Below are 26,020 nucleotides of genomic sequence, written 5' to 3' on the forward strand. Positions count from 1 at the left end.
GGTTATAGAATTACCCGTTCTAGGAATTTTCCCCAGAAGTAACGGAAGTAGGTACAGATATGGCTGTATAAATGCGAACATTAAGCATTAAAATCGAATTAAATATTTAGACCAGTGAATTTGTAATTGAAGGAGAAAACGCGTTGTAGTCTTTTAGACTACAACGCGATGAAAATTTGATATTCAGAAGAGTGTTATTGCCGTAAAATTACATGCCCCATGAAAGAACAACAAAATATAAATGAAACTGTCCCATGGAAGAGCAGAAAAAAAAAGAATATACCTGTCCCACGTAAGAAGAAAATAGGGTTATACCTGTCCCACGTAAAAACAAAAACGGGGTAGACCTGTCCCCATGAAAGAACACCAAAACGGGATAGACCTGTCCCCATGAAATAAACGACAAAACAGGGACATACCTGTCCAACGACATAATAACAAGACGTAGATGTATATATATATATATATATATATATATATATATATATATATATATATATATATATATATATATATATATTGTGTGGGTCTCGACTGATTACTTATTATTCAATTTACGTAATTTTTACATGCAGACCAAGAATACACGTAATCTGCCACTTTGAAGCCAAAAGTTAACCTCAAAGACAGTCGTTAATTAGCTAAAGGTCGCCAGTTAAGGGTAATTAACCTTAACAAGAATATTTGAGATGAATTTTAGATTTCAAACGCAACGGTTCTTCCCAGCATCGAACGCGAGGCATACAAAAGCATCGAGACTTAAAACTGTTTGCTTACCCTAACCTAGGTATTTTACTGGAATAACGGGGTTGAGGCTAACAAAATAATAATTTGGCTTAATCTAGACTTTGTAGACACATATACCATAAGTGGTGGCTGAAGGAAGAAAACAAAGAAAATGTGAAATACAGAAGAAGTTACTAGTCAATCGACGAAGCTTCAACAAGAATCGGACTTACCGTGAACGTCGAGTCGCTGCGCAAACGAGGGACCTCAGGAGTCGGAATTCTGGCAGTCTTCCCAATTCACTAATTAAGATAGACGTAGGAGTAAAAGTAATAAAGAACAAAGAACAGCGTTCGGCACGCTCTCCGCGTGCACCCTGGTTCAGTGACCGCTTTACTCTCTCTCTCTGCCCGACCTTGCTTCGTTCCCGCAAGGTGAGACAGACGCTTGACATACCGCCCCGGGCAATCCGACCTTGACAAAGGCATCGCCGAATGCATAGAATAGAGAGGAAGATAGCATAAGTCCACCATAACTAGGGGTCATTGAGTGTAAACCCTCTCTGAGGCTTAGGTCCCTAATGCCATAGCGTTTTTGTTTTTCTGAACTGCCCAGCCTATACAGGGGCGCCATCTGTCTCATATTCATACTTTTCTGGGGTTATTTCGTAGGCCTTTGTAATGACTCTACGAACTTCCGCCATGTTACCTCCCTGGCTCTTCTCCAGTGAGCGAAGCGCTGCCTTGGCTTTTCCCTCCATATGCTTGGCTAGTATTAAGGCTCTCTCCGTCTCCGTGGTGCTGTAGTTATCGAAAAGAGCCTTGATCTCCTCCAGCCATGCTTCTGGCTCGTCCTCAGTCCACTTGGGGACTAGGGAATTGATGCTCGAAATTGGAGCGTTTGATGCAGCAGGTGTAGGACTGGAGGCTTGCTGTCGAGCCATAGCTTCGGCATTCTCCATTTTCGCTCTTTCCAGCTCGAGCTCTTTCTCCTTGAAGGCTAGCTCATGCTGTCTTCTTTTTCTTCTCTTTCCTCTTCTAATTGCCTTTGCTCGGCTTCATACGCCCTCCGTTCGAGTCTTTCTTCCTTCTACCGCTTTGGCCAAGTCGTCCACTTGCTCCTTAACCCAGGTGGTAAGTTCCGAGCCGGTGAGACCTGCCGCCGTCCCCAGCCCCAGGAAGGTTTTATAATGCTCTGCTGCCATGGTTCTGGTGGGGAAGGGCGTCTAACCGGGTCGACGGGCGTACTTTTGGCAGCGAGGAAGTGTCTTCAATGACGTGGCACCCTTTCAAAAGGTGGCGCTGTAGTTTGGGTGTGCCGTGTACAGGTCACACTGGTGGCACTCAGTATCCCTAGGCACTGGTGCAGGTTAGGTTCCCAGAAGAACTTTCTCTTCTGTGTTCCCCTTTGTTTCTTATTTATTTTTCTATATGCTTGGTTAGTGGCACTTATGGTGCTAATGTGTTCCTAGGGACCCTCTACTGAGTCCAACTAGGCTATATGGGAGGAAAGGCACTCTACACCCCTGCAGAGTGCAACAATCGAATGAGAGAGAAAGGGAAGGTAAAAGAGAGAGAGAGAGAGAGAGAAGTAAGTGTATTCAGAGTGATGACAGTGCAGCAAATTATTGGCACTGTGGAATAAAGTGAATTTGGGTTTTTTTTTTTAAAGATCCTCGTGAGTGGCTGGTCCCAGTACCCAGTGCTAACCCCTTCTTCTTTCAGAGGGTGAAAAACTACTGTTTGCTTCGGTCTGGATAGCAGGCCTCACTCGTGACCGACAGTTTATCACTGTATTGTAATTACTCTTAACTTGTCCTCATCTATTGTGGGACAGAGGTGTTTCTTTTATTTGGTTTACTGTATTCGAATTAATTAGCCTAGTGTCGGCCGTTCTTTCTTTGAAGAGGGTCACGTACACTTAGGTTAGGAATGCTTACTTGAATGACGAGAGAGAGAGAGAGAGAGAGAGAGAGAGAGAGAGAGAGAGAGAGAGAGAGGAAGATTTTCAATCAGCTAATTTCTTGCTGCTTGAGAACATGTAAAGCAAAGATCTTATAAATGCACAATGGCATGGATCTTAATAAAATCAGATAGATATACGTCGTCTTGGCTTCCTTAGGGATTGCTCTATTATCGTAATTTTCCTGGGAGCCGACGTCGCAAGACTTTTAGCGTACAATTTTTTATTCTTTTTATATGATTTTTACAGCATGTATCTGTATAGGAACTTGTTATGGTATTACTCCTAACTAAGGCCTGGCTTTCCCTGCCTAAATTATCTTTTGGTTTTGTCTATCGAAGTCTGTCAAGCTAAGATATTGCGCGGTGGTTCTACTATGAAAAGAAAAAAAAAATGACCCAAGAGTGGCGGGGAGCAGAGTCTGGTCACAACAGCGGAAGACAATAACACGGATCTTCAAATGGCGGCCAGGTCCCGTTAGGCCTAAATTTCAAAACCTTGGGCGGCGCGACAACATCAAATGGCGGTTGGGCGTGGGCGATGAGCCCCACAGTCTTCACATGGTACTTGGGGCAGGTAGGGGCAGATGGGCATTCCAGTGGCCGAGTTGGCCACAGTCCCTATAAGGAACCCTTTGCTGTGCCGAACTTCCCGCCGTGGGGAAGGCTTTACGACTTTAAAACAGAGGATGGCCTGTATGGGTGCCCTTGGAGTGGTACCTTGCTAGTGCCAAGCTTATATCTGCACTCCGATTCAGCATGCCCCCCTTCTTGCAATGGTTGCATATGGTCTTGCCAAGGAAGTCGGCTGGTCTTGGACGGAATGGGCATGTCACAAACCCCCAGTCCGCACCAGCGGCTGGTTACGACTCCTGGCCTGCACAACGTTTGAGGATCTTTTCAATCGGACCATGCTAGAAGACCTTTTCCAATGTGTGCCTGGGCCCTTGCTGTATATCTTAGCGATAAACAGCCCTCCACACTATGGAAGCTTGTCGATGGCTGATTCATGGGAAACCTTCAATCAGCAGTGCATAGCACCTCGCAAAGCGAATCGCTCCCCAGGCCTACCTCTCGAACTCCACTCGCCGAAGAATGGACTGCCTAGCAAGACCCTGTGCAACTATTGCAAAAGGGGGCCATGTTGAAGCTGAGAATGCCGACACAAACTCGGCACTAATAAGCAGCCTAACCCTACCAGCCAGAACTCCACTACCAATTCATCCGCTCAGCCTCTCCTCCAACAGTTACTGCAGGCCACCGAGCCCATCCAAGAGACCCGTGCAAATCCTGTGGGGCTGCTAGCCACTACAATGCTGGATCTCCGGCCTGTCCACATCATGTCCCCACCACCAAATTTGTCAACCTAATCAGCACTTCATTCTCTGCGGCCGGTCCGCACTGATCCTTTACCCCGAGAGACGGAAACCCAGTTCATCTCGGTGGCCCTCTTCAGAGCACTAGCCTGCCAGTGACCCTTCCGGTCACAGTAGACACTGCGGCAGACATTAGCCTGATCACTGGGGCCTTAATGCCAGCCGGTGCCATGGTTGACGAAGAAACCTGGTGGGAAATGAAGTGGATAGAGGGCCACACCATTACCGTTCCTACTGTCCAACTCCAGGTTATGACACCTTTACGATACCCCACCGCCTCGGCGTGGTAGGTGGAAATCGGCCCGGAGTGGCTTTCTTGTTGGGTCGATCTTCTCCTGCGGAAGCCCGTTACCAACGCCAAAGCTGCAGTCAGCTAAATAAAGACGGAGGCCTCAGTTGTAACTCCCAATAATGACAAACCTCCACCTTCCGCCCACCAAAGTGGTCCGCGGAAGGGGCGCCACCAACCTATTTCAGGCCCAGCCCTCTCCAATCGCGAAGGGCTGGCCCACAAGAGGTCCTCCTCCGCGCAAGAGAGATTCAGGAGGAGTAGTTCCGCTGCAGGACGTGCCCAATTGACCACTCCACAAATTGGGAGGGCTGCCCAAACAAGCAACGCCCAGCGGATGCCCCCTAACAAAACTCACCGAGAGGCTACGATCCCGCTGGGGCAGGAATCTCTGCCGCAGCCAAACACAAGTCGTCCGCGAGGTGATTGCACCTACCCCTCGTCAGGCATGCCTGACCTCAACTGCTGCCAGTGCCACTTGCGAGCACTGAGCAGTGCCAGACTCCGTCCGTCCCGGGCGTTGAGCTACCAATGGAAAAGGCCCCTATGCGGTCTAAATCATGAGGCGTAATCCTCCTCCGGGAGATTTAGGATTCCCCATGCAGTTGATCATCGCGACTGGAGAGCCTCCAGCACCCGAAACTTCTTCTTAGCAAAATTTGACTCCAGGATGAGCCCTGGAGGATCGAAATGGTACCCCTTCCTTGGAAGACCAGGAACTGGCATCCTCGGACGCAAAGTCGAGATCGCCCTCGCTCCGGTTGTCGCAGCAGCCGGAGTAGGGAGCCCTCCCGCAGATTTTGAAGTTGCCCCTGACTTATATCAATAGCCCTTCTGGCCCGTCCCCGGAGTCGGTGCTCTCATCACCTCCTAGGCCAGCTACTGACAGGCCTTGGAGGAACCCGAAGAAGAAGAATAAGGGGCGGAAGAGAGCCCAGTAGTTGCCGAGCTGTAAGCTCATCCAGGCACTAGTGCCCTCTCGGCACAGTGCCCTACAATCTTAAGAGTGATCCTGGTCTCTTGCCCAGAGGAGGTAGCCAGGGTGATCTCTTCCTTTTAGTACATAGCCTAGGCCGCCTTTAAGTACGGTACATCCATTTAGTAACCTTGTTCCTTCCACTCACCACCGAGCCGCAGTAATCACGTAAGTAGCATAACGAATTCCAATAATCTTAACTATTGTGAAGCGAGCCACGATGCTCATGACACGCATGGCCTAAGACCTCAGTGAGGCACCCATTTATCACATGAGGCAACCCTCATGAATTAACTAGTAATTATTAATTGTATTAAACATAAACCATGTTGTGATTTAGTTAGAACATTTAACTCTTATGTTGGTGCTACGGTCGTATAGGTTAGGATAGGTTAGGCTAGGGAATATCATAGAATGTACCACTAGGCTAGGTCTAAACACATCATGATTGAAGGAGGTAGCCTATAAAAAAACCGTAGCACCTTCTCGTACTATTAGAATTAGGTAAAGTAGTGATTATAGCTCGTATCCTATCTAGGGTTAAGGTAGTTCTGTAGCTAGGTAGGCTAACCAGGACTATTCTGCTCAGGGAAGGAGAAGTAACCTGAGAGGCGAACAGCTTACTTAGTATAGACCTTCACGCCGAAAAGGGAGTGAAGGCCCTCTTAAGGGGAGCTTTTACAAATATTAATGCTGGTCGCCCTCGATGTATTTAGTTGTAGATGAATATCAGACAGATGGCGCCCTGTAGAAAGCTGGCAGTTCAGAAAACAAAAAACGCTATGGCATTAGGGACCTAAGCCTCAGAGAGGGTTTACACTCAATGACCCCTAGTTATGGTGGACTTAAGCTATCTTCCTCTCTATTCTATGCATTCGGCGATGCCTTTGTCAGATCGGATTGCCCGGGCGGTATGTCAAGCGTCTGTCTCACCTTGCGGAACGGGCTGTAGGTCGGGCAGAGAGAGAGAGTAAAAGCGGTCACTGAACCAGGGTGCATTTGCAGAGAGCGTGCGAACGCCATTCTTTGTTCTTTATTACTTTTACTCCTACGTCTATCTTAATTAGTGAATTGGGAAGACTGCCAGAATTCCAACTCCTGAGGTCCCCGTTTGCGCAGCGACCGACGTTCACGGTAAGTCCGATTCTTGTTGAAGCTTCGAGCAATGCATAGAATAGAGAGGGAAGATAGCTTAAGTCCACCATAACTAGGGTCATTGAGTTGAACCCTCTCTGAGGCTTAGGTCCCTAAATGCCAAATTTTTGTTTTCTGAACTGCCCAGCCTATACAGGCAAATCTGTCTTTATTCCTACAACTAAATACATCAAGAAAGAAGTAGCATTATAGGGTTGTAAATATATATATATATATATATATATATTTATATATATATATATATATATATATATATATATATATATATATATATATATATATATATATATATATATATATATATATATATATATAATCATAACCCTTACAAACGTCCTTTAATATCAATTCACTCTACCTCGGAAGTAATATATTTTCTCATATATATGTTGCTGAAGAAGGTTTTTAGTTGATAATGGTTTAGGTTTGTATTTCAAATATTAACCAGCGGCAATTGAAGAATCAGATATAAGCAGTAACCAGTCTGCACAGAGAGGTTAGTGACTGTATATGATTCTATTTTTCGCTGGTTCGATCCCACGGGACGGGTAGACTATTATCAACTAAAAATTTAGGCTCAAGGTAACATATATTTAAAATATATTACTTCGATATAGAAATTGACGTATTAACGTTTGTATTTTATATGAATCACGGTGATGTATAAAAACATATATATATATATATATATATATATATATATATATATATATATATATATATATATATATATATATATATATAAATGTGTGTGTGTGTGTGTGTGTGTGTATATGTATATATATATATATATATATATATATATATATATATATATATATATATATATATATATATATATATATATATATATATATATATATATGTATATATATATATATATATATATATATATATATATATTATATAATATATATATATATATATAATATATTGTATATTGTTTAATGATGCTCTTTTCCCATTTTTTCATATTTGGGGTGTTTCATTTACTGCCATGCCTTCTTTGAAGGACTTTGATTTGACTTGAGGTAGCCATAGCCTTCAAGGACTTGATCAGAACACGGTAATATTTTGATATATATATATATATATATATATATATATATATATATATATATTATATATATATATATATATATATATAATATTTATAATATATAATGTCCCACGGAAGAACACTAAAGGAGGATATCGTTAAATAAGGAAAAATAAATTAATCATAACTAAGCAAAGAAACGAGTCTGCGTAGTAGTGAATGCAAAGCCAAAAGCTGCAGTAGCGGAAGGGAGATTACGCCACTTGCAGAGGAGAGAAGTAGCGGAGAGATTGGCGCCGCAACCGAATTCCCAACCTCACATTAGGTGACTGTCATTTAATATTCGAGGGGGAATCTCGCATTGCACGATTTGCTTCCTCTACGGCGTCTACTTTCTATAAAGCGTTAGCGTAGGCAAGGATATAGGCAGACACCCGAGTAGCTTCCCATTAAGGCTCGGGGCTGGTTTGTTTACTTATGTTCACTTATATTGAAAATGTTATGTTCCGTCTTCCAAGAGTTTTTTTTTTTTTATCCTTTCGGTTTGACGAATAGAGATATTTTTCTTTATTTATTTTTTATATTTAGTCTGGTAGCTTTACACAAGGTGCTTACTTATTTTGTGTATTCATTTGGGAAGAAGTTAAGTATACCTTGGTTTAACCAGACCACTGAGCTGATTAACAGCTCTCCTTCGGCTGGCCCGAAGGATTAGACTTATTTTACGTGGCTAAGAACCAATTGGTTACCTAGCAACGGGACCTACAGCTTATTGTGGAATCCGAACCACATTATAGCGAGAAATGAATTTCTGTCACCAGAAATACTGTACATTCCTTTAATTCTTCATTGGCCGGCCGGAAACTCATTTGGGACAAAATTCAATTGTTTGTGGACATATGAAAATTTTTATTTTATTTTTTTTTATTATGTTTTAGGAAAACTTTAATTTGTTCATGGACTTATCTGATATATCTTCAAACTATTTCTTGGGTTGAATCTTGATAAGGTTTTCGAAGTTTTCTGAGATATAACTACACAAAAGATTTTGAACTACAACGAAATCATTTTGTTTCTAAGTATTCATTTTTATTTTATTTTTTATTATCTTCATAAAAGACCAGTATCTAGTATCACCCTCGATTCAAATCGTCATTTACTGAGTGTCATAGATGATACATGCCTCTAATTTAAATTATAAATACTTCGTTTGTTTTTTAGGTATTTACCCAACACGGAGTCACGTGTAAAAAAAAGAAAAAATCATTAAACATAGTCGAGGGATGTAAACAACACTAAACGACAAAATAAAGGTTAACCATAAGGACAATAAATAAAATAGAAACATGGTGTCACTGCTCCAGTTTCCAACCTAAGGATAGTGTCACTGTACAAAAAAAAAAAAAATGCACGGCTTTCTAACAGCTCCCTAGACCTTTTGAAGCTTCTTGATTAGCAGGTCGATCTTCAGTATTTATAGTGGGTTATATTACTTTCTTTATTCTTGAGAGTATTGCCGCCCTTGAGTGGCTTCGATGCTTAGCTAACAATTTGCTTGCCCGTTAAGACTGATGAGTTTTCTTTTTTCGTAAACAGGGCGACTCATTTCTTGTTCACTCCGGGGTGTAAGGAAATAAGGCCATTAGGACATAAGGCTTATTTATACATACACACACACATATATATATATATATATATATATATATATATATATATATATATATATATATATATACATATATATATATAGATAGATAGATAGATAGATATATAGATAGGTAGATAGATATGTATATATAAATACATATTTATACATACTGTATGTACTTATCTAAAATATATATGTGTATATTAGATATATATAATTATATATATATATATATATATATATATATATATATATATATATATATATATATATATATATATATAATATATATATATATATATATATATATATATATATGTAAAGATAGGAGCAGACACTCAAACAACAGGCAAATTGGAGTATCGGAAAGGCGTTCTTTTTTCTTTATCCATTTATTAATACGCCGACGTTTCGTATCTCTTGATACATTTTCTAGGCTGGAAAAGCGGTGAACTTAAGCAGTAATTGTGTATAAACAATAAAAGGTATACACATTATATACTTAACACCATGTTAAAGGACAATTAAAAAAAAAAAGACAAACTTAAAAACACTTAAAAGATATTTTAAATAGTATTTAAAAAAGAACAGAACAGTAGAAGAAGGCCAGGGCCAATACGAAAAGCAAAAGACGCCTACCCACACCGGTAGCATAAAGCAAACTGGCACAGGCAACCAATGCTAGGGGTGGGGGGGGGGGAGAGGGGGGGAGGGTTATAAACAAAGCGGTTACAGCAGGTACGTTAAGCGATGAACAGTTGGGTGGAAGCTGATTGGTGATCAAGAGCAGGGACAGTTAATTTAATCATAATAAATTCAAGTGTGGTTAATTCTTCTACGTATCGGGTTCACCCCACAATACTAAAACCCTTAGCATCTACATGTCTTACAAATTTTACTTTGATTTCTTACATTGGACTGCTCGGGATTGGAGATTCGGACTTTTAGCAGCCTCCTGGTACAAACGATGTAAGTGCCAAGATCACATCTAGGACAATTATGTTTATAAATCACACCGGAAGTAAACAAGGGGCTGATCCTGTCCTTGACATGGAAAAGAGATTCAGTGGTTCTTGGGTTTATTGGGATTAACTTAAGATTAAGAGCGGGTAATTGTCCGTTGAATAGCCTGATGCATTTTTTCCGAAATCTATTGTCATGTAAAAAAAAGGCAATCTTGCATACAAACAATTTCGGGGCACTATGGACTAAAGGTGGGGGGTTAGGTTTCAAATTAAACAATTTGTTGAGAGCTCTATGGACAATCACTGGTGGGTAGTAATTATTCTTAAAATAATCAGTGAGGATAATCACCTCATCATGAAATGCGGACCAACTTTAGGTCAGGCTAATGGCTCTATGAAGGAGAGTGGACAAAGAATTCATTTTACAATTGCAAAAACATGAGCTATAAAAATTCGTGCCAAGGCCAGTAAAAGTGTTCTTCCTGTAAATTTCCTTTATAGAAGCCAATTTCATCCTTAGTTACCTTTACTTCCAGGAAGAGGAGAGAATTATAGGTTTCAATCTCAATAGCAAATTTAATGTTTGGTGTTGTGCATTTAAATGTTCCAAAAACCCGTTAGCATGGTAGTCAAATCTAAAAAGGGCAAATGTATCATCAACGTAACGTTTATAAAAGAGTGGACGGAAATCAGAAGGACATTCATCTATAGCTAGCTCCTCCAGGGAGTTCATAAAGGTGTTGGCAAAGGTCGGTCCCAAAGGACTGCCTATTTGCCATCCCCTTTATTTGTTTAAAAACAGTACCATTAAAAATGAAGGCCGTGTCCAGCACAACCAACGCTAGAAGTGATTTAAAATGAGCTTTACTAAATAGATTAAAATAGGAATTATCAGTAGGAAATAACTTTTTTAAAATGATGTCTATAGTCTCAGCTACAGGAGCATTTGTGAACAGCGATTCTACGTCAAAACACAACCATGAACAAATCTGGGTCTTGATTAATGACTTCGTCTTTGAAGGTGGTCGAATTCGTCAAGGTGTACTTATTGTTGGTAAGGGCTGAAGCAATGAGACAAGGAACTTGGCTATTTTTATAGCTGGGAGTATTAATGGAGGAAAGAATGGGTCTAAGGGGAATTCCGGCCTTGTGCATTTTGGGCAGTCCATACATAACTCCGTATGTAGATCCAGTCACCAGGAGGTCCTGATAAGTATTGTCGTCTATTGTTTTGTTTTGTTTAAGTGTCCTAAGGAATCTATTAATTCTGTCTTCAGGTTTGGTAATGTTGAAAAGGTCCGGTTCGCCAACTTTACTAAATTTCGACGTGTCACGTGTCCTGGTGACTGGATCGACATACGAAGTTATGTATGGACTGCCCAAAATACACAAGGACGGAATTTCCTTTTTTACATGACAACAGATTTCGGAAAAAATGTATCAGGCTATTCAACGGACAATTACCCGCTCTTATTCTTAAGTTAATCCCAATAAACCCACGAACCATTGGATCTCTTTTTCATGTCAAGGACAGGATTAGCCCCTTGTTTACTTCCGGTTTGATTTATAAATATAATTGTTCTAGATGTGATCTTGGCACTTACATCGGTTGTACCAGGAAGCTGCTAAAAGTCCGAATCCCCTCTCATCAAGGAGTTAGTTTTAGAACAGACTGTTGATTATCCAATCCCGAGCAGTCCAATGTAAGAAATCACAATAAAATTTGTAAGACACATAGAGATGCTAAGGATTTTAGTATTGTAGGGGAAAAAAAAGTTAAGTATATCTTAGTTTAACCAGACCACTGAGCTCTCTGTGATGTGACATTCTCTCGGTGAGACGTAATCGTTCATGGTCTGGATAATCTACCCGATAATACGCGTCTTACATACAATTAGCGAATGAAATATAGCTAAAAGTGTTCGTGAACTATCGGTGATTAGCTTAACATCAGATTAGAGTGATAAACCGTCTAATAAGTTGTTTACGAGTGAATTAATAAAAGCTGAAAATCATGGAGGAATCAGCCAACAGTGGCAAAAGGTGGAGAAACCTAGCTTGCATTGGAGACATTCAATATGATGAATTGGCAGGAAGGGAACTTGGTTTGCTGATCGTGGAGATGAATTGCAACATCGACCAAAAAGATGTGGAAGCATTCACAGACATATTGAAAGGATACGATCATTCAAACTGGAGCAAATCTGTAGAAAATATAATGAAAATAATAGAAGGGATACCAATGAAAGTTCAAGTTATCAAAAGACTTATAAAGAAAATATACAAAAATCAACACATTCCATCAAAGAAAATAAGTACGGTGCAATTAGTGAATATATTGATTGATGCAATAGGCAAACGGATGCCTAAAGCATGTAAACTATGTAGAGTGTGGTATAGCATTGTAAATCCACAAAACCTGATTAGGAAATGCTATGCTTGCCACGTACCGACACACCCTTCATGCGCTGAAGTTGAGCAAAATAGAAATAAGGACACAAAAATATTTTGCTCAACATGTCTAGTATGGATAGACAAGGTCATTAAATCAAGACTTAATGTACAGATTGTGGAGGATGAAGAAGATGAAGAAGATGAAGAAGAGGAAGAAGAAGAAAATAGAAAAGAAGAAAATAAGACTGAAGAGAGAGAAAAAGATTAATGAAAACAAAGAACAGGATAATAGTATGGATGCAGAGAAACTCATAGATTCTACATATGAGGCAATACAGCAACATACATATGAAGAAATAAATTATGACCTGATAAATCAAAATAAAATCCCAAAGAGGTTGTACCCGGATCTCCATACTGAGGGGAATGAACAAGAAAAAAAAAAAAAAGAAAGACACAGTATGCACCCTTTTGAAAAGAGGGAATTGTAGGTTTGGTGAAAGATGTTATTACAAACATCCCAAGATATGTCACAATTATGAGATCTATGGCAAATGTGCATATCTAGATGGCTATGAAGAGGAATGCAGAGATCTACATCCAAAAATATGTAGAAACTAGAAAGAAGGAAATGGATGTAGGTTTAATAAGAAATGTAGGTACATGCATCCTGTAGCCATGAAAGACCAAAATCAAAATCAAATACATATAAAAACCAAGGTAAAAATGAAACAAATAAAGAAAAGAACAAAGATCATGTGATGAAGGCAAAAAGCAAGCCAACAACACATTATGAAAAGTCAGCACCACGATATGAGCCATCAGCACCTAGATATAGCACAAGGAACAAGCAATGTATCTATGATGCAAGGGGATGGTGCAGATATGGAGATAAGTGCAGGTTTATGCACAAAGTGAATAAATATGAAGCTGGAAGAACAAATATAATGGAAAAGTTGGATTTTTAATGTACGAATTTCTGGAAATGAAAAAGATCAACATATCAGAACAGGAAAGAGACATGGGAAAATCCTTATTATTACCCATATTAGATAATGGAGATAATATGCAAACCATCATAGTGATGAACGCACAGGGTCTAGTTTCGAGGAACTCAAAAGAAAGATAGAGTTCTTAGAAGAACTAACCCAAAATGAAAAAAAATAGAAATATTGAATATAAGTGAAACCTGGTATTCCCAAGAGACTGGTAATGATGACCAGATAAAGGGTTTCTAAACTTATAGATCAGATAGAAAAATAGAAATCAAGGGGGAACCAAGATATATGGGAGAGATGCCAATCAAGGAAAAAAATCTGTGAGAAATATAGTAACACAGAATGTGAATTAATAGCGGTAGAATTTGAATCTGAAAAATTAGTGAACATTGTAATATATAGACCCCCTAATACTAAAGAGTTTGACATAATAATTGAAAAATTGGATGAAATATGTAGAAATCACAAGGACTGGACTATACTCCTAACTGGAGACTTTAACTTTCCTTTTGTAGAATGGAAAGAACGAATAGGAGACTGTGGTTGTATTTATACATATAAAAAAGAGAGCAATAGTAGTGCAGAAGATAAGAGGCAATTTGAAAAGCTATTAGATATGCTACTAGAACATAACATTCAGCAAATAAATCACCTACCAACAAGAAAGGATAATATTTTAGACCTAGTATTTGTGAATGAGGTGAACTATGTTAAAGAAATAATAGTACATAACACGAGTATTTCGGACCATAATGTCATAGAACTAACAGTCCGTTCCAGAACATACGAAAACAAAGAAAAGCAAGAGACGAAAAAAATGGGAAGGATATGGAAAATACAATTTCTATAGTAAGAATATAAATTGGTCAAAAATAAATGAAGAATTAAACAAAGAATGGGAAAACATATTTGTAAGTGATGATATACAGGTAAATACCGATATATTATATAAAATATTAGAGGAAATAGTGGAAAAATATATACCGAAGAAAAAAGTAAGCATCAGTCACGAATTCCAAGAGACAGAAGGATCTTGTTCCAGAAAATTAGAAAGTGGAAAAAGCTCTTGCAAAAGAAAAGAATGCATGGAAAGTGATGGAACTAAAAAGTAAGATAGAAAATGCAGAACAAAAGATTATACAATCAAAAGAAAATGAAAAATGGAACCTAGAAGAAATGACACTACAAAATATCAAGCAAAACCCTAAAATTTTTTATTCATATGCAAAAAGATGAATAAAATAAGAGTAGAAATAGGCCCTCTAAGAATTGAAGGGCGATTAACGAATGAAAAAAGGAAATATGTAACATATTAGCAGAAAGATATAAGAGTGATTTTACACCTAGAATTGACAATGAAGATAATGATACAGAAATAAGAGATGAAAATACTGAATACTTATCAGATATAGATATTACAGAAGCCGATATTGTGCAGGCTATTAATGAAATTAAAAATGGATCAGCAGCAGGACCAGATGGAGTACCTGCCATATTGTTAAAGAAAGTGGTTCATTCAATCGCAAAGCCGCTAGCAATATTATTAAGACAAAGTATAGATACAGGCAAGATTTATGATGAGCATAAATTAGCATATATTACTCCTACTTTCAAAAGTGGTTCAAGACTAGAGGCAAGTAATTATAGGCCTGTGAGTCTGACATCTCATATTATGAAAGTATATGAAAGGGTAATGAAAAAAATATAATGAAACATTTAATGAAAAATAGATTGTTCAATATAGGACAACATGGTTTTGTACCCGGAAAAAGTACACAAACCCAACTGTTAGTCCACCATGAAAGCATATATAAAAATATGATAAATGAAAAAGATACAGATGTGGTTTACCTAGACTTTGCAAAAGCTTTTGACAAGGTAGATCATAATATATTAGCGAAAAAATTAGAAAACATAACATTGTTGACAAACTAGGAAGATGGATAAAAGAATTTTTGCAAAATAGAAAACAGATAGTGATTGCAAACGATGAGAAATCGGATGAAGCTACGGTAATATCCGGTGTACCACAGGGTACGGTGTTAGCTGCATTGCTGTTTGTGATTATGATTGCAGACATAGACAGTAATGTTAAGGACTCAGTAGTAAGAAGTTTCGCAGATGACACAAGAATAAGTAGAGAAATTGCTTGTGATGAAGATAGGAACTTGCTACAAAGAGACCTAAACAAAATATATAAATGGGCAGAGATAAATAGGATGGTATTTAACTCTGATAAATTTGAATCAATGAACTATGGTGATAAAGTAGGAATGCTATATGCATATAAAGGACCTAATAATGAGACAATCACAAACAAGGAAGCAGTTAAAGACCTTGGTGTGATGTTGAATAGGAATATGTTATGCAATGATCAAATAGCAATTCTATTGGCAAAATGCAAAGCAAAAATGGGAATGTTGTTCCAGCACTTCAAAACAAGAAAAGCTGAACACATGATTATGCTTTATAAAACGTACGTACGTAGTCCACTTGAATATTGCAATATAATATGGTACCCACACTACCAAAAGGATATTGCACAAATAGAGAGTGTACAAAGGTCATTTACAGCTAGAATAGAAGAAGTTAAGGACCTTGACTACTGGGAAAGACTACAATTCTTAAATTTATATAGTCTTGAAAGGAGAAGAGAACGCTACATGGTAATTCAAGCATGGAAACAGATAGAAGGAATTACCGAAAACATCATGGAACTAAAATTATCAAAAAGAGCAAGCAGAGGTAGATTAATAGTGCCAAAACTATACCAGGAAAATTAAGGAAAGCACACAGGACATTAATCCACCACACACCAGCATCGATAATGCAGCGTCTATTCAATGCGCTACCAGCTCATCTGAGGAACATAACAGGAGTGAGCGTAGATGTGTTTAAGAATAAGCTCGACAAATATCTAAGATGCATCCCAGACCATCCAAGACTGGAAGATGCAAAATATACCAGAAGATGCGTTAGCAACTCTCTGGTAGACATCAAAGGCGCCTCACACTGAGGGACCTGGGGCAACCCGAACGAATTGTAAGGTCTGTAAGGTCTGTAAGGTCTGATTAACAGCTCTCCTAGGGCTGGCCCGAAGGATTAGATTTACTTTTACGTGGCTAAGAACCAATTGGTTACCTAGCAACGGGACCTACAGCTTATTGTGGAATCCGAACCACATTATAGCTAGAAATGAATTTCTATCACCAGAAACAAATTCCTCTTGTTCTTCACTGGCTGGTCGGAGATTCGAACTCGCGACCTATTGTGAGGGAACCCGATACGTAGAAGAATTAACCACACTTGAATCAATTATGATTAAATTAACTGTCCCTGCTCTTGATCACCAATCAACTTCCACCCAGCTGTTCATCGCATAATGTATGTGCTGTAACCTCTTTGGTTGCCTGTGCCAGTTTGCTTTTATGCTGCCGGTGTGGGTAGGTGTCTTTTGCTTTTCGTATTGGCCCTGGCCTTCTTCTGCTGCTCTGTTCTTTTTTAAATACTTTTTAAAATATCTTTTAAGTGTTTTTAAAGTTGTCCCTTTTTTTTAATTGTCCTTTAACATGGTGTTAAGTATATAATGTGTATATCTTTTAGTGTTTATACACAATTACTGTTAAAGTTCATCGCTTTTTCAGCCTGGAAAATGTATCGAGGTACGAAACGTCAGCGTAATAATAAATGGATAAAGAAAAAGAGCGCCTTCCCAAGTTACAATTTGCGTATATATATAATAATATATATATATATAATATATATATATATATATATATATATATATATATATATATATATATTATATATACATATATATATATATATATATATATATATATATATATATATATATATATATATATATATATATATATATATATATATATATATACATATATATATATATATATATATATATATATATATATATATATATATATATATATATATATATATATATATATATATATATATATATATATACAGTGTATATACTATATATATATATATATATATATATATATATATATAAATTTGAAATGTTCCTCTCGATTATTTTGATCGGACGTTGTAAAGAAACAGCAACCCCAGAGTACCTGAGGTTGTTTATCTTAACAAGCTAATATTTGGGGTGGCTGATGTTAACAAGCCCATTCTGATACTGGCGGTGCATCTGTTTGTTGTCGGCCAAATGGAATGTCCTTCGCCGTGTTCAGTACTGGGGATGGCTGATGTTAACAAGTTCATTCTGAGGATAGCCAATCTTTACATGGGTACTCTGGGGTTGCGGATCTTTACAACGTCCTTTTGATCAGTTTATATATACTCTTACTTCATCTTACTGTATACTGAAGAGATGCGAAAACGACTGTGTTCATCCATTCCATGAAATTTTCGATGCCATTTGTTTGTTTGTTTTTTATACGAATTCGAATAATGGCGAAAACTGTAAACTGAATCGCGCGTATCATTTAGCGCAGGAATTTTTATCGTGTAGTTCTGAGAAAGGCTTCCGACTTTTATATAGATGGCTGAGTAAAATTTATTAAAAAGATACAAAAAACAGCGAAACAGAAGAAACGGGACAATTGGTTTTAATGGCGACTTAGTTATCTGAAGCAAAAAACAATGTTCCGAGAGAGAGACAGGGGGTGGTGAGAAAGAAAGAGAGAGAGAGAGTGTGTGTGTGTGTGTGTGTGTGTGTGTGTGTGTGCGTTTGTGTGTGTGTATGTGTAATTATGAGAGAGAGATAGAGAGCAAGAGTACAATTTTAGAGAGAGAGAGAGAGAGATAAAACTTATGGTGTCATTTATTAACTGAATCTTAAGATCACTGTAATTCCAATCAATTCGTTATGCCTATTCGTGACATTTGATACAGATTGCTTAGTAAACGGTTTTCGTGGCTACAATGGGATAGACAGAAAGAGTATGATTGTATGAGGAAGAGAAAGTATAACTATATGAGAGAGAGAGAGCGCACTAATTAGTATGGTCTTATTGATTAACTAAATCCTAAGATCACTATAATCCAAGACATTTTGTTATGCCTATTTGAGGAACACATAATAAGGAAGGCTAAGTAAACTGTACACATCCCCGATTGAGAGAGAGAGAGAGATAATTATGATGTTATTGATCAATTAAATCTTAAGGTCACTAAAATTCAAATCAGTTCGTCATACCTACTGGAGAAACATTGAATATAGATGGCTGAGTAAACTGTATTCATGCCTACAGCGGAAAGAGAGAGAGAGAGAGAGAGAGAGAGAGTATGATTATGGAGGTATTGGTTAACTATTATACAAATCAGACATTTAAATACCAAATTCATCATGACAATGGGGGCCAGAGGTCAAAGGTCGGATATCTAAGACGGTACCTTAGTCACCCAAAGTATATCCCTTTTGGCATTGCCCTCTGTCACTCTGTCTCTCCCTCTACTCATTACCATTTCTGTCAGGCTCGTCTAGCCCTTCCCCCCCACCCTTTCCCTCCTCCCCCTCTTTTCCTCCTTCAGCCCTTCTCCCCTCTGCTTTACACTTTGATCTTCTAATTTGTGTAAATTACACACAATTAAGATCAAAGTCCGGAGAGCTTATGAGCTGTGTAATGCGGTAATGGGTTCTCTTCTAGTGTCCTCAGATCCGAGAGGTAAATTAGCAGTTGATTGTGTCATTTCCTATCGTAATGGGAGGTATGTAAAGAACGGCCGCGTTCAAGTGGCGACAAAGGGCGAGAGAACGCCCGCACATACTCTTGTCACGTCAAACGTAGCTATTAAAATTGTTATGTACGTTATATATATATGTCTTATATTCTTGTGTAGCTCCAATGTCGTATCGTGTTTTGAGCGTGTATAATTATTATTAATATTTCTAGATTCCGTTACTGATAGTACATCCACTTTCATGTATCACAACTCTTGCAAGAACTGCACGCAAATGTCTCGACCAGGGCCTCTTTTTCGAGTGGCTTGTGAAATTCAAAAACATCTTTTCATAGAAAAATGACCGTTAATTTTAGATGCACTTATAATACACCTGCGGTTTCATGCCGGTTACTTAAGTCATTCAAGATCGTGAAATTGTCTTGGATGAAAGAGAAACTCCTTTGGCAATGATTCGTGTCTTATTCTAGAACACCTTTTTGAAAGTAAATCGTCAATTATTACATCTTGAAATTCCAAACTGTTTAGAACGAATATTACGCTGATTAAATTGTAATGTTCATGTAACTGAGCAGCTTGTATTGCTGTAAATCAGAACCTTAAATGTTTTTTCCAAATCCTGGATGAAATAAAGATTTTAAATAGTTGTTTAGGTGACCCATGGAATCTATCTTCTTTGTAAAATGATTTACCTTTGTAACGTTAGTATGTGAGAATTTTGAGATCGTAACAAAATATTCCACGATAAATCACCTTAATTTTGAATCCACGCGGAATTTTTTGTACATGGGAAGTGGTGCCCTGGTTTCCTACAAATTATAATAATTTTGACACATTCTCGCGTATTTTAATAATGTTATCTAATGATGTGTGTTTGTTTCCTGCCCACAGCTCTTCTTTCGGCCCAAAAGTTTGAATACTGACTACTGAAAGGAAGAACATCGTACGTGTGAGAGGTAAGTTTTCAACTTATCTGCTGTAATAACTCAGTTTTCCATCCATTTCGTCAGAAAATGAATACTTACTAGAAAGAACACATTTAATATAAGCTTGAATTTCAAGTTAACGGCCCATGGTGACTCATCTTCTGAATAACATCATATATATGTATATATATATATATATATATATATATATATATATATATATATATATATATATATATATATATATATAGATATATATATATAGATATATATGTACATATATATATATATATATATATATATATATATATATATATATATATACACATATATATGTATATTACACATATATATGTACATATATATCTGTACATACATATCTCACACAACTGGTGAGCCGAATTAATTGGAATGAAACTTAATACTTCCATTCGCTTCACGCATTTTTATATCCGTGAGACCGAGTAGTAATCAATTCGAGCCCGAAATCTTCTAACTCTTCTGGGAATCCTGGATATTGAATTTCGTCGTCTATTTTTAAAGTCTCTATTGTTAGCCAATCCCCGCCGTCTGTATCTCGCCATGTTCCATCCACTAATACACCGCTCAAGTATCGAAACCAAACTTCTAGTTCGACTGACGTCATCAACCCGCTAATTTGGACCAGATTCTCACGACTGTCATTGTAGCGATTGCTGGCGTGGTTTATGAATAATGAGTACTTCGCATTTGCATTTTCTAAAAGTTAGCAGAGTAGTGTCAGTGGTCGCGAATGGTTGTCAATTGACTTACCATGAATTTTTTATGGACGCAGAACACGTTCGACGGTCTGGTTTCATAGCTGTCGTAACTTCTGTAATTCTTTCTCCAGACAAAATCACCTTTCATATCCAAGTTCTCTTTTGTAATGCGCCCACAAAATAATATTCAGAATCCCAAGACATAAATGATATTGCTAAATGCCGTTATAATGCTTAATTACAAATATTGACTTAGGTGTCTTCATGTATCTAAAATATAGATTATATTTTGTTTTGAGTCTATTAAATGTATATCCTAGTAAGGAAAAAATAAGGATTTATGCCAGGAATTTATGTTGAAAAAAGGTAAAACTTAGGTGCTGTACGTGCACGTATATCCCCACTCGGAAATATACATTTCAGGTTGCTCTTCCCCTGTCTCACCTCTTGTTATCAATCACACTTTATTTGCAAAACGCATCCTACTCCAAAGTATACCTCGGCAGTCCTCATGTTTCCCTTTCCACTCTGTACGTGATTTACGATTATAATCAGTCTTCTTCCTTGCACCATTGGGATGCTACTATCAATCACCGTGCTTTATATTCTCTTAGTCAAACAAGCTCGTCCTCTCGCAGAGTCCTAGCACATCGTAATTCAAGTTTACTGCATTTCTTGTTAAAGTCTTCGTCACTCCATTTTTTGTCACATTTCGATAAGCATCCTGCCATCCGTAGTTTCATTACTCATACCGATACGATAGTTGTCTGGCACCAGTTTAAAAAAATTATTCAATCATATACATTACCCAAGTCATTGTCGTCTTTCTAGTAAAGATTCGTCGGTTTTCTAGCAAGGCAGTAAACTGTTACTCGGTATGTTCCTTCAGAATTTTTATTATATTTGTAAAGGGGATATGTAGAGAGTCGTTAGTTCGAGTCTGGAACTCAAACAAGATTATTGAAGAAATGAAATCGGTTTACTGTCTAGGTATGTAGATTTGCGATGTAATGCTGGTAGAGGGGAAGATGAGGTCAGTCAATATAGCCGGCGAAGCACGGAATCCAGGTGGATCCAGTGCGGCGTTGAGTAGATGAAGACTTGGAGTTATTGAGGTGATTGTCGAGAACTTCTTTTATGGAATCGAATATTTCTTTATGAGTATGAACGAAAGAAACAATTAAAAAATGCGCCGAAGTTTCTTCGGCGCAATTGAGTTTTCTGTACAGCGTATAATGCTGTATGAAACTCTCAGCCGCAGCCCATGAAACTTTCAGCCACGGCCCGGTGGTGGCCTGTGTTATTAGCACCTATAGAGGTGCCAGCTCAGAATCATGGCTAAATTTAACCTTAAATAAAATAAAAACTACTGAGGCTAGAGGGTTGCAATTTGGTATGTTTGACGATTGAAGGGTGGAAGATCAACATACCAATTTGCAGCTCTCTAGCCTCAATAGTTTTTAAGATCTGAGGGCGGACCGAAAAAGTGCTGACGGACAGACAAAGCCATCTCAGTTGTTTTCTTTTGCAGAGAGCTAAAAACGGTAATTAGTTCTTCAGTGATGTTTGTAATGTACAGTGGATAAAGGAAGACTTAGAGGATAGTAATCTAGAAACTAAATGAGGCATTATTAAATAGCATTGTATTACAGGTGGATTTGAGAGTTTTTATAAGGTTTTTGTAGGCAGAGAGAATAGGGATGGAGAATCGGTTGAAAGCTTTTTAAAATGAAATCGAAGCCCTGGAAAAGGCTTAGTGTACAGTATAGCCGAAGTTTGAGGTATAAAAGTGACAATAAGGCTAAAGTTATATTTATAAAAGTAACAGTATGGCTGAAGTTATGGTTATAAAAGTGTCAGTATGGCTGAAGTTATGGTTATAAAAGTGTCAGTATGGCTGAAGTTATGATTATAAAGGTATCAGTATGGCTGAAGTTATAGTATAAACTCTCGACACAGTTTCTATGGTTACAAGAATTTTCTGTCATATATTAATTTTGACAAAATTCAAAATTCTAAATGAAGTAGTTATTTCACCAATAAATAAATGAAAATAAATAAACATAACAGTATAAGAGAGAGTAATAAAAGGATAAAAGAGAGTATTTATTCTCAAGTTTAGACTTTGATTGACACACACTTCTAAAAAATTTGGTTTGCATGAAAAGTTGAGAAATATAAAACAGTCAGTTAGTGAAATAGCTCGTGTATGTACATTCTGAACCAATTAGCATGCAAATAGCTCTATAGAAGATAGTCTAAAAAATCTAAATCAACGAAGAATTTCCAAACAGCCAAGTATGAAATATTCACGGGCCCCAGAAGATTATCAAGTATGGAAAATAAAGTATCGCAAGAGAAGAGGACAAAGAAAATTGAGTGGAAAACCTCGATTTTAGATTTTGATTGGTACACTAACCTTTGTATGTTTATTCTAAACCAATTAGGCCCCGGGAGAAAATCTCTCTCTCTCTCTCTCTCTCTCTCTCTCTCTCTCTCTCTCTCTCTCTCTCTCTCTCTCTCTCTCTCCTATTTCCAGACCATCCAATTCCAGCCTCGAATGGCGCGGCGGAGAGTTTGTTAGTATCGAATCCACACGCGCTCCAATATTTACTCTGCCGGTTCTTTCCTTCGAGTGTTCAGCAATTTAACTGGAGGCTTTTCCAAAATGTTATATATAGAAAGATCGACGGAGAAGAAAACAGCAATTTTGTGTCGTATTTGTCGAGGGTCCATTACGAAAGTAATGGCTCCACTTTCCGAGGATGGAAAGAATTTAGGTGTGCGTCGAATGCGATGCGCATGATTGCGTTTATTGTAGTTATTCAGGTACGCGTCGACATGTTGTCTAAGTCTCTCTCTCTCTCTCTCTCTCTCTCTCTCTCTCTCTCTCTCTCTCTATGAGTATGATGTTTGTATGCCTGATTGCGCATTTACACCTATTCGTCAACAACAGTCTAAATGCTACTTACATTAATTTATGGGATAAAAAGTTTATAGTTGTGTTCTGTATGGTCACAGAAATGACACCTGTTCCAATTTTCCTTCGAGAGTAAATAAATCTGATGGAAGAAGAGAAACAGTATGTTAGCTATTCACCCATTTGCGCCTCCAAAAAATGTTTCATGTTAGCGTAACAGAATAGTTTCATTTTTCATTTGAAAAATAACTTGAATTCTAGGAGGAAACGGTACTACTGCTGTGCTAATTACATTTCGAGGAGAGTTTTTCACAGTAAAAGTTTTTGATAGGAGGCATTTTGATGGATTTCTCCGCTTGAGGTGCACATATTCTTTTTAATGATAAATATTGTCGTGGGCCTTTCATTGAAACAGGTACCTAAAAGAGTACTATTATTATTATTATTATTATTATTATTATTATTATTATTATTATTATTATTATTATTATTATTATTATTTATTCAGAAGACGAAGCCTATTCATGTGGAACAAGCCCACAGAGGCCATTGAATTGAAATTCAAGCTTCCAAAGAGCATAGTGTTCATTAGGAAGAAGTAAGAAGTAAAGTGAAACACAGAAAGCTGAGATCCCACTTATTAAAAAATTATAAATAGATAAATAGATAAAAATGTATTAAAATGCAAGAAGAATAGTATTAGGGTAGTAAAGTACTGCATTTTCGCTTGAACTTCTGAAGTTCCATTTGCATGACATCCTCTGGGAGGCTGTTCCACAATCCAACGGTGTGAGGAATAAAGGACCTCTGGAACTGAGAAGCACATTTACTGCTTATTGGTGCTACGAGATAAGTTCATGAAAATAGTCCAGGGTCGAAGTACAGTATTTTGCAGAGTATTTTGTTGAAGTGCTGGAATAAATATACTTCCATAGCATGCTCATGTCTATGACATTATTGTACAAGATTAGCCTGAAGAAGTGGCATTTTTATACCGTTTCTTTATTTTATATAATGACTACCTACTCAACTGTCCAATTTCTCTTAGAAAATCTTCCATTTATTTTTTAGATCAGAATGACATGGCACCCTAGATCAAGCACGTGTCAACAATATAAAGTACCGTACACCATGACTGTTGGTTGTCTGGGCTAGTGAAAAGAATCTTCCTTTGGATCGCAAACATCTTGGAGAGAGAGAGAGAGAGAGAGAGAGAGAGAGAGAGAGAGAGAGAGAGAGAGAGAGAGAGAGAGAGAGAGAGTTAAGGTAATGAGAGGGAAATTTATATAAAATCTTTAACTGGAAGGGTTATATGAATGCAATGAGAGAGAGAGAGAGAGAGAGAGAGAGAGAGAGAGAGAGAGAGAGAGAGAGAGAGAGAGAGAGAGATGAAGGTAATGACAGTTACTAGGGGGGAGTTACAAGGGTTAGGATGTTTCAAAGACTTATTAGTCCATCCGAGAAGACATCATGTGCTTGCTTATCTCTAGGAGCTGGAGCGAAATTTATATAAAACCTTTGACAGGAAGGTTTATATGAGAGAGAGAGAGAGAGAGAGAGAGAGAGAGAGAGAGAGAGAGAGAGAGGGGTGAGAGAGGGGTGATGTTGGTATCTGTCAGCTGTGGTCCTGAAATAGCCCCAGAATGACATGGTAATATAGCTAATACCGGGTATCATTCCATCCCATTTGAATAATCATTTAAAGAGATTACGTCAGTTCCAATCGCCGAAACAAGTACGTGTTTTGCATACTGATGAATATACCGTTAGCTTTCATTAAAAAAAGGGATTCTCACCTTTTTTTTTTTGCAATAAAAACTGGTCTCCTGGGTATTGTGTTTTCCAAACACATTTTTGGTTGGCAAAGTTATTTATCTATTTTAAAATTCATAATAGAAAATCCTAGATTTTGCTTATTCTAGTTTATATTAATTTCATGGCATAAATTTTATTTTGCTTGAAATGGTCCCTTAATATACTGTTCATCGATTACCTTTTCAAGTGTAAACGCAATGTCCCTAAGGTACATTGCACTTTTAGCGTTTTTATACCTTGGTAAGTGCATAAACGTATTTTCTTGCGTCATTTTGAATATTATTACATTTTTTTTCACATAATTGTCTATCGCCTTCTAAAAAAGAAAAAAAAAATCTACGCCATCTCTTTTATTTTGACGTCAGACCATGATTATAGAAAATGAAGCTAAAGAGTATCATGGCTTTTTATAAAGACAG

The 26,020-nt window shown here is 37.7% G+C and overlaps 1 protein-coding gene across 1 annotated transcript in view; it reads left to right on the forward strand.

Annotated features, from left to right (window-relative positions):
- Nucleotides 1-26,020, forward strand: part of LOC136828417 (nephrin-like) — a 1,390,497-nt gene that overhangs the window by 12,625 nt on the left and 1,351,852 nt on the right. Inside the window, exon 2 of the mRNA XM_067086456.1 lies at nucleotides 20,092-20,156. The gene's annotated coding sequence lies outside the window, so the exon portion shown is untranslated. The remainder of the gene's footprint in view (nucleotides 1-20,091; nucleotides 20,157-26,020) is intronic.

Source organism: Macrobrachium rosenbergii, chromosome 42 (genome assembly GCF_040412425.1).
Source record: "Macrobrachium rosenbergii isolate ZJJX-2024 chromosome 42, ASM4041242v1, whole genome shotgun sequence".
Taxonomy (NCBI): domain Eukaryota; kingdom Metazoa; phylum Arthropoda; class Malacostraca; order Decapoda; family Palaemonidae; genus Macrobrachium; species Macrobrachium rosenbergii.